We start from the raw sequence: 10625 nt of genomic DNA on the forward strand, positions 1-10625 counted from the left end.
AAATATTTGTTTTGAAAAGTGACAACAGTGAGGTGACATGGAGCAGAAAGCATTTCAGAGTTGCTTGGGGAAAAGCAGCAAGACCTTAAGTAAAGCTCTTTTTGTTAAGTAAAGAAGTACAAGGACAGGAATGGATAATGCAGAAATAACTGAAGATTAGAGAAAAAGAAAGACAAAACCCCTGAGCTTTGCCCAGGAAATCCCTTTTTTCCCAACAATATTCTCCTACTGTGTACCTAAATTGTGAAAATACTGCCATCATCTGGATGATTAAAAATATAATCCTTATTTTCTTAGTACTATTTGGAAAAAAAAAAAATGAGAAAGTAATACAAATTTCTGCCTAAATAAAAAAATTCACCTAATCATAATCAAGAATAAACAAATAGTTTTTGAGATGGAGGTGGCTCTACCTGTGATAATCTATGGTTGTAATGATGCCAGACTTAGAGAACAATTCAAGTAGCTGTGTGTTGGGGAGTTCTCTGTGAAGGAGGGGGGCAAATAACTTTCATGAAGCATAAAGTGCTTGTCTGTCCTAAAAACTGTTGCAGAGCATGCCTAATATTGAGAGAAATTAAAACAAAATGCATTAAGCTTTATAGTTTTCTTCTGAATGCAATCTTTCTTTGGAAGTATTTTTTTTTTTTCAGACTTGGAACCTGATTTTCAGATGGCATTTCCTCCATACTCATTTTTTCCTCTATTTCTTATGTCCAGTGACAGCAAAACTTGTAGGTGTTTACACATTAAAAAATTACTAGTAGTAAATATTGTCACAGACTGAAATCTCTTACCTACTTTGAGGCATAAGACTTGTAAAAATTAGTTTTCAAATATTTTTAGGTAATGTACAAAACTCAGTTCTGCCTATTACATCCATACTCAGTAAAAGGCAACAGATTAATTACATTTTAAAATCTGAAAGATCCTTTCATGTACTTGAGCAAGTTTGTTAAATGAACTGAACCTTTGTTGACTTCTTAAATGACTTGAAGAAGGGAAGCCTGCTTTCTTTTTTTGTCCATTAGAGAAGAGCACAACCTTCCTATATTAAAAAATAAACACACTTATTAATTCCTTAACATTTGAAGTCAATCCAAATGGCACACTGCCAAGATAGATAAAATGAGAAAACTCCATATTTTATATTCATTCAAACTAACCTAGAAAATATATGGCTCTCCAAGGAGGGCTGTGAAAATGTCTTGGGAATACTAAACAAACCTCATAGTTTCAGAAGAAATCTTTCCACAAAGAGGCTTGATTACTACAGCATCATGATATTGTCAGCAAGCTTCAAAGGATCAACTTTCTACAGTCTTTCTGAAACTTGGAGTTGTTGACTGAATCTCACTTGCCATGTCTATATTTGAGTGTACAGTATATTTCTTACATTCAGGATATCACATATACACATATATAACTTATAGGAATAAAGAGGAGAGGGGCAGGAACTTAAATCTAAAATGTTGGTGGCTCCAGCAGGATAAAACCTGAGAAAGTGACTCCAATAACTGATCCTCATACGTAGACCCACCATTTGCTATTGCATGCTTGTTTAAGAGGAATTTCCTTACCAGTCCATATAAGTTCAGCAGTCTGAAATAGCTAAACCTTTTTCAGATGTAGAGCAATTAAGGAACAACTAGTAGCTAAAAGGTAGTAAATACAAATCAATGTATTTTTATGAAAGGTGACTATCCAGTACAATAGCAAATTGCTCAACGGAGGTGGTGAACACAATGTACTTTCAGGAGAAGACAGAGATGGTATGGATAATGTCATCATAAACCTGTGTAAGTCCAGATAAGATAACTACTATAAACTATAGGAACTTTCTTGTGCCAGAGCTAGGTGATCAAACACCACTGAAGTTAACAAAGCTCACAAAACAAATATTGGGAAGTGCACTTTGTTGTGTTCATAGATGTAATATTGACAAAAGTCAGAAAATAAAATAGAGGATAAAGTTTAGAATTTTAGAGAGTCTGGAAATTTGAATTTTAGAAAGAAATATGCAAAGCATAAGCTTGGCTTTGAAAAAAATGCTAGCTTCCTACTGTCTTTCTCTAGGACAACATTATGCCAAGTCAAGTGAAATACTGTGCTAGGGATGTTGGAATAATGGATTCCCGGGCTGTTGTATATCAGCTGGGCATGTGGGAGTAGCCATGATGTGACAAGGGGCAATGAGTTAAGGAGCTGGTAGAGTTTTGAAAAAGATCAAACATCCCTGTGCTTTCTGCTAAAAAATGTGAGCAAAGATTTTGTGGTCATATATCTGTGGAAGATTGGGGAGTTTTTAGCACTACATGTATTTTGGTAATAAAAATTTTCATTCTGAAGAATAAATTGTTGTTCTGAGAACCAACTTTGTTGTTGTTTGTGGTACTTTAGGAATTTTTCCCTGCCTCTACTTTTTTTTCTACCTGACTATTGTTGCTTACAAACAGTCAGGCATCCCACAGGTCTGGCTGCCTACACCAGGAAAAGAGAAGTGTCACAGTCATCAGGGATGAGGAGTACCCAGAGTGCCTCCTGAGCAGGAAGGGAACTGCTGACCCATCCACGTGGTGAAATGGACACAGGACACAAAGTATTTCTGTCTCATAACAGAAAAAAAGAATGCCCTTCAGCAAGAATCCAGGAGAGTGAATTGCATAAAAGGTTTTATGTAGAAGGGAAGGTTGCACTAGTGTGCTGGTACAAAACAGCATTCTTCTTGGCACTTTGAGGAGTCCATCATTTCAATTCTAAGTACTTTAGAAAAAAACTTAGTTACCTGAATATTCATTCAAAACTTTTTATCATAAAAATCTGACGTGAACTAGATTTCTTCTTTTCCTCTGCTGGCAGTGTTTAGGATTACTAATTTTCAATTGATGTATCTTAATTAAAAATATAAAATCTAATGGGATACATTCAAATCTCCATGTCTTTTACTGTAGCACACCCAGTAGTGCTCTTTTCTACAGTACAAACTATTTTACACTAAAATAAAATAACCAGCCTATATTTCCATCACTTCATATTCCAGTAAGAATGCATCAAATATGGAGCATATATAACTCTGATATACTGGCAATTTATATTTTATTTCAGTTACCAGTTCTTCACAAAACCTCTGTGTTTGACAAGGAAGGCACACAATTTAACAGATCACTTTAATGAGACCTGAACAGAGACATTTTGAACTGTTTCTGTAGGTAGCATTCAGAACTATCTGGAGTCTATCCTGCACTCCTACACTGGCCATTTAAAGCCAGAGCTGTTTGTTTAGATTGCTCCTAGTCCCTCAGTAACCTCTCAATGCAGTTCAATGCAGTACTACAAATCTTAGATGCTTTTTTATCTTAGAAAAAAGAATGTGCATAGAGGCACCCTGAAGAGAAACATGGAGAATATCTGACTAAGGGATGGAAGGCTTTAGCTTCCCTGCATCTCATTCATTTGCCCATGACATGATGGATGAAAAGCTGAACACCCAAACCCCACAGATTTACTGAGCATATACTGTCACTTTGAAAATAACAATAAAAATAGCAAAAATATATCCAGTGAAAATATATATGCCAGGTAAAACAGTAGTTTATTGTCAGGGAAACATCTCAAGAAAATATGCTGCTTAACTGCTAGCTGTGGACAGCCTTGCCATGAAATGCTGGTGGGAACTCCAAAGCTGGCACGTGTCAGTCTGCCCTACAAGCTGCCCTCCACCCCTGGACTATGTGTGAGGCCCTTGCTACCCCAAGCTCAATAGGACCCTTAAAATCCAGGAGTTGGATCTTCTAAACTAATTTTATTTTTAAACCCTGTAAAATATTGTTTTAAAACAATTTCTTTCTGCAGAAAATATTAGAATTCTCTATCTTTACTAATCGCAGTTCTCTTTTTCCCTTCCTAGACTGGAGTTGAAAGCATCCCACATCCTGTCACCTCTGTGCAGGGCATGATGTCCTTCCCACAGCATCCTGCACTCCCTACTGGCATTGGAGACTGCATCCACCCTCTTGGCTCTTTCCCATTCACCAGGATCAGATTAACTCCTCTGCATCAGCATTTAGGTTGGATGGGAAGGAAGGAGGTGCCTCATACCAAACTAGATGATGCAAAACTATGAAGACATCAGAGAAAACTCTTGTTTCTTTGACAGAAAGAAAAGTAACTCTCACAATACTTATTCAAGTCAGAGAGTGCTACTTCACTTCTAAGGAGAAGAGAGGTACATTGTTGTTTTAATATATTGTTTTCAATATTTATTTTTTGATGGTTAACTAAGCTTGGAGGGGAATAAATAATATATTATAGCATAAATCACTATAAGAATGATACATCTGCAGTGATCTATTCAAACTGCCAAGCAGCATTATACAACTTGCTTTATATTTAACTAATTCTAACTTTTTAGTAAAGCCTGAATACTCCAAATTAAAGTTATAGGGGTTTTGTTTAAAGGGAGATGGAGGACTGGTTCCTGATTATGCTCTGCTTGCTGAAACAAGATATTTCATGTAAACCGTGGCTGACAGTTTTGAGCAGATGTCAATTCCAGGGATCAAAATGTGATCACAAGGAAAAACTTCAGAAAACATTATCTCCTTGTTGAAATATTGTGTATTCACAAGGAAAATGTAAAATTAATGTTCCACAAACAGGAATAAAATCATCCTGGGTGAAGTTTTAAAACAGACTTTAGGAAGTGTGAGTTTTGCCAGAAGTCCTGAGATTAAATTGTTCACAGTACTGATGCTAGGAAAGATGGCTTGTAATAGAGTGCTTGAGTCTGCAGAAGAAGGAATGCTAAAGGGAGATGGGAAAAGAGCAGAGATGCTTAAAACATCTGTGAGAAAGGAACATTCTTATGCTCCACTTCATTAGTAACCACCTGTGAGTGGTGCCACTCCAAGAAGGAGAAGCAAAAGCAACCTCTGACAGCCTTTTTAAACATTGTCAGCCTGTCTCAACCCACTTCTCCAGGCCTTTTGAGGAATTAAACTAAAGGTATATTTTTATTTAATTAAAGTGTGCCTTCAGTGCAGAGGTGTGGTTTGACTGTTCAGTGTACTGAGCCCTGAAAATTGATAGGCAAAATTCATTTGAATACAGTGAATGCATATTTTAGTGAACTTTAAAGGATTTCTGCAAAGCCAAACAGATGGTACATCCCTTCTTTTTAGTTTACTTAAAATATTAAAAAAATATTGTTAAAAATATTTTTTAAAAAATTAAAAAGTAATGTCATGTGTCTATATGGTTTTGTCTTTCTCTTGCTTGTCCCATATAGCATGTCTAAGTCTACTCTCTCAGCTCATTCCAAACAGGCTAAATCTAATTTGGAAGTTAATGCACTGCTTTAAACAAAAGGAGTCTTGAAAGTAATTAAATCTATATAGATTGGTATTTGTGAAGTCTAATTTATCTGTAGTCTTATGTAGAGAATGTAAGCACATTGATGAGTTTATGTCCTGGAAAATAATATTAATTTTAAAAACTTATCAAAGCTAATGCCTTTCTTTGAGGCTTTCCTTTCTTTCCCACAATTTTATCAAAACCTTTTTGCTTATTTCCTACCACCATTGTCTGGAATAATAAAAAAGAAAGGCAGAGTAATAGGAAAACACCATCAAGGAGCCAAAGAAATTCAATATGTAGATGTAGTCCTTTCTGTCTTTGGCAAATGTATCACATTTCTTAGCATACAAATCCTACTGATATATGAATGAGCATGCTTTCAGCATGAGCATGAAACAGGGAAATGTCAGCTATACAAAACATCTACATAATTTGTAAATTGGGCTGTATAATGGTTTTAATAATCAGTAAGCATTGTTAAATAATAATATTAGAAATACCTGCTATTTTATTTTTACAATTCTCTTTTAGTAAACAGTGATGATGCCAACTTTGAAATTCTCATTCTTTTTATTTTTTTCTTTTTAGTAAGAAGCAGAGGACAAGTGTGTAAAAAGGAACTCCTCACTCCTCACTGCCAAAAGGAATTTCATCCAAGTTTCGGCAAGATCAATAGTGAATGCAAGTCACATTTTCCTGAACATTTGTTAGAAATATGTGAAATGAACTGCTAGTGGTTTCTTTTTTGTGCTGGACAGATGTGTTTACAAACTACTAGGAAAAGTAATTTAGTTGGCAGCAAATTTAACACAAAAATGAATACAAAATGAACAGCAAAGGTTTATGGAGATATTTTAGAGCACTTTGAAGGCACTACAGAACTAAATGCAGAAATTTGCATTTCTGAGTTTCTTCTGCTTTTGAACATGTATGAAAATTGACTCTGAATTATTTTTCAGCTTACTTTCTATGTATATTTTCCATTAATATTTTAAAGAGGTATCCAGTTAATATCTAGACAGCATGTATGCAGACTGATCCAAAGACAGATGCAGAAAAGGGATTTGAACTAGGAGGTTAATTCTTCTAAAGATTTTATCAACATTTTGCATTTTTGCCTCATTAAAAATAATAAAGTTATATTATAGTAATTAAAAAATAGATGAGAAAGAAGAAAACCATAAGAACATTTTAAAAATTATTTCAAAACACTGAATAAAATGGAGCTAGGTGCTGGATTTACTGCAAAAGACAGAAAAAATACAATATTGTCTCATGGCTCATAGTCCAGACTGAGTATACTGGTAGGATATTTAAAGCTACCAAGCCAGTGTGAATGAAAGAGTTATCAGTCAGATACTTTGCTCATCATGCCCCACTGCTGCATCACACCATGAGAACCAAAAGGAAAGCAACCACATAAAAATCCTAGTAAAGTAAAAGACAGCATCTCTTCGGACTTATGTATTAAAACCAGATGTTTTTATGGCACACCTTTGGTTTAATGGTAATTGCCAAAAAACACTCCTCAGTAACTGAAATAGAAAACATTTTTCCTCATTAAAGAAACATTAATAGTCATAAAATGATAGTATTGTCATCTTTCATTGAGGCCAATAAAACATAAATTCATTATATTTATGGTCTTGAAAATTATTCCTTGCCATTCCTTGATCCTTGATCCATGATTCCATGATCCTATTTATTTCCAGAATAAATATGTTTTGCCACTGAGAAAAGCAAGGATTATTTCTAATAAGCTTGTTTTTCTATTCTGTATGCAGAAGTTCCGACACTACTTACCTTTTATACAATAGAGGAAAAAAGCCCATTTAGCTCATAACTGTCCCTTAAAATCATATTTTTGTGCCTTAAGGATATTGTTGTTTCTTGTGGTAAGCATTAAATTTCTAAGTGGTCAATAATGTTCTTTCTTTTTGTTGAATAGTAAGCTAGACATTTCAATATATTTCATTTTAAAACATTTTAAAATTGAAGTTCTGTAGTACAGAAAGGATTCTGCTTTATAAGGCAATAAAAGTTTTAAGAATGACTTTTCAAAGTTTCACAATAAAAGCAACTAAACCCTAATCCCAGTATTGCCACAGAGAACTGAGGTTTTGTGTAATATTTTAGGATGATGGTTTCAGCCATAATTGGAAACATCTTCCTGACTTTCTTGACTATTGTAAACTACTTCAGGAAATCGTTCCTTTCTGAGTGGGTGAGGAAAATGTTCTGAAAGAAACGTAGTGCAGAGTCCACAAAAATGTAGTGCAGAGTCTGTTAGCAAAATAGAAGATGGCAAATGAACCAAAAGGTTTAGCCATTAAAACACACGCCATGATCACAAGAAAGATCCTCAAGATGCCTGTCTCAGGTGGGTGCCTGGCAGGACTTCTGCTTATAAACATGCACAAAACAGCTGTCCCATTTTCATGCTCTGTGATGCTCAGCCTTGTCTCTAACACAATCTTTCTTAGAAAATTCAGTTTAATAATCTATTTGCCTGTTTCCTGGGGCTGACCCAGTCCAGGAGGTGAACTTGGGATATTCTCCATGTTTGCTACCTGAGTTCCTTACAAAATGTTGCTGTCACATCCCATTTCATTTGAAGCAGTATCTCTGTAACTTGTACTGTGTGTATTGTACTACTCCTTAGGAACTTTTTTAATAGCCCTTCTATGCAGGGAGAAACATGTATTTAATTCTTTCTTAGTGCAGAAGACATCCAAACCTGTATTTCACATTTAATGAGTGTGCCAAATGGCTAAGCAAGAGGACAGTTAGGATTCAAGTATTCTCTGGACTCTGTTGAAGCCTTTCCAGAGGAAAAATGCAAATTCTTATGGCCATGCAACTGAAGCACAGTATACGTTTTAAGATGGACAGAAGTGCAATTATACATTTAATGTTTAATGTATATTCAATTTCACTCTGAAGATTTAACTCCAAAATGGGTTAGTCCACTAAAGGTCTAAATGTAAAAATATTTGTTTCTGGGCTTCAGCCTAAATTTTATGATCTAAACACCTACTGGAGTCTAATATTTTAAGACCCTAGGGCCTCTAGTCAAAAATTAAAGTAGTAGAAAAGGAGCCCAGATGCTGAAGAAGACTCTTTAAGCTTTTATCCCCCTACATTTTTCTATGTAGGATCAATATACTATGCCCTCATAGTGTATCACTGAATTATAATGTGGTTTGTGTTTAAAGGGACTTAAAAGATCCTTTAGTTCCGAGCCCCCTGCCATAGGCAGAGACACCTTCCACTAGAACAAGTTGCTCATTGCCCCGTCCAGCCCAGCCTTGAGCACTACCAGCGATGGGACATCCACGGCTTCTCTGGGCAACACGTTCTTGTGCCTCAACACCCTCATAGTTATGAATGTCTTCCTAACATCTAATTCAATGTATCTTCTTTCATCTTAAAGTCATTACTCTTCTTGAGTAGACCTGAACCAGTTCCTTCTTATTCTCTAAGAAGTCAGCTTGTAGGCTACAGAATGTGCTACAAATAATCCAATTGGAAACAGTATTGTTACCATTAGTAAATTTTCATAACAGCCTTGCCTTCTGTCTGTCAGAAGAAATTCTTGCAGCAGAGCTTAATCCCCACGTATATTAAATGGAAAATCTGCTCTCTAACCCTAGTGGAAAGGCACCAGGAATGTAGATATTGCCCTTTTTGACTTTTACCTTGTACAACTATGTTCCTCACATCTTATATAGTATAAAATAGAAGTATTGATATGGATGTATGAAGCAAGATGTTGAATTCTTCAGAAAATCTCAGGCATTTTAGTGAACTTTTATAAAGGTCCTACTGCATTCTAACCAAGTGACAGAAGGTAATTTTTCCTAGAGAGTGTGACATTCTTGAGACGGAAAGAACTCAAAACTTAAGGCACTTTAAAGCAAAGCCAACAAACCAAAATCAACAAAAAACATGAAAGAGTGAGTAGTGTAGTGGTCATAGTGTAGTTATTGAAATCAGAAAAATTTCAAAGTTGATTTTAAGTAACTTCTTCCTAATCCCTAAGGAAACACAGAGTATTCTTTCTACTAGAAAATGTATCTACACTGGGGGACTTTCCTTCATTTACTGGTCTTGCATTTCAGCATCTCCTTAGCTTTATGCATTTGGTACATTGTAAACCTTGCTCTGATCAAATCCTACTGTGGGTAATCCACTCACATCAAGTTACAGAAAGGCATTCTGCTTAAGCACTTTGAAAGACTTCCATGATTAAAAACATGGATGTTTTAAAAAATAAAATATTTAGAAATATTGAAGTGCTTAGGTTGGAATAATGTGTGTTTTTATCTAGATACAACTACACACTAAATACAACTATAGACTAAATTTGTATTCAAAATATATCTTCTTTTTTAGCACATTTCATAAAATCAGACTATCAGTTAATAAAGCTGTACTGCACTTTTATGGAGCTTATGGAGGCAAAAGAAGGTATGGACACAAATGAAGACCCTGAGGTTTAATGTGCATTTCAGAGAAAGATTTCATAGGACAAAATAACAAAGTAGTAATTTCTTCAGATTCACTGGTTTTCTGGTGAGCTTTCTTACCTGTGCAGTATATCCCACTCGTGCAGGTTCTCAGGGAATTGAAGGTTCACATCTAAGTGCCCCCATATGGGTTGAGCAGACACGTTATTGACTGCAGATAACCTGTGAACCAGTGAAACAGATTTTGTATATGCAGCTTCTCTTGACTCATAAATTTTCTCCTTTGCAGTATTTTGTTATGTCTTTCTTGCCATTTTGGTTTTTTCCTCCACTCTCTTCAGTTTAAAAGCGTTCAGTCTTCCTTTCTAGGATAAGGAGGAGAGGAGAAACAAAAGCTTGTGTACGATGAACACAGATTTACTGTGCGATGGCAACTCCATTCCTCATATATAAGTGAACCTGCAGGATGTATTTCTGCTTTTCTATTTTCACTGACAGTAGTATAAATTCTGTCGAAAGGTCTGACACTTCTTTTATGGATCATTTGAATGAAAATATTGTTCCATACACTCACACCACTGCCTGTACACTTAATATGGACATGGCTTTTGCCACACTGGAATGCATACATGGGATTGAAAAAAGATAAGAGTGTTCAAAGGGTAAGCCTATGGATGGGAAAACATGCAAGGAGATCTAACAACTAAACAGAAAGCTAGATTAAAGGCTGTCATCTTTTCACTGTGTTCCTTCCTCTACTAATGTAAGCTCTCTCTCATTTCCACTCAAATGTGGCTGAAG

Source organism: Anomalospiza imberbis, chromosome 1 (assembly GCF_031753505.1).
Source record: "Anomalospiza imberbis isolate Cuckoo-Finch-1a 21T00152 chromosome 1, ASM3175350v1, whole genome shotgun sequence".
Taxonomy (NCBI): Eukaryota; Metazoa; Chordata; class Aves; order Passeriformes; family Viduidae; genus Anomalospiza; species Anomalospiza imberbis.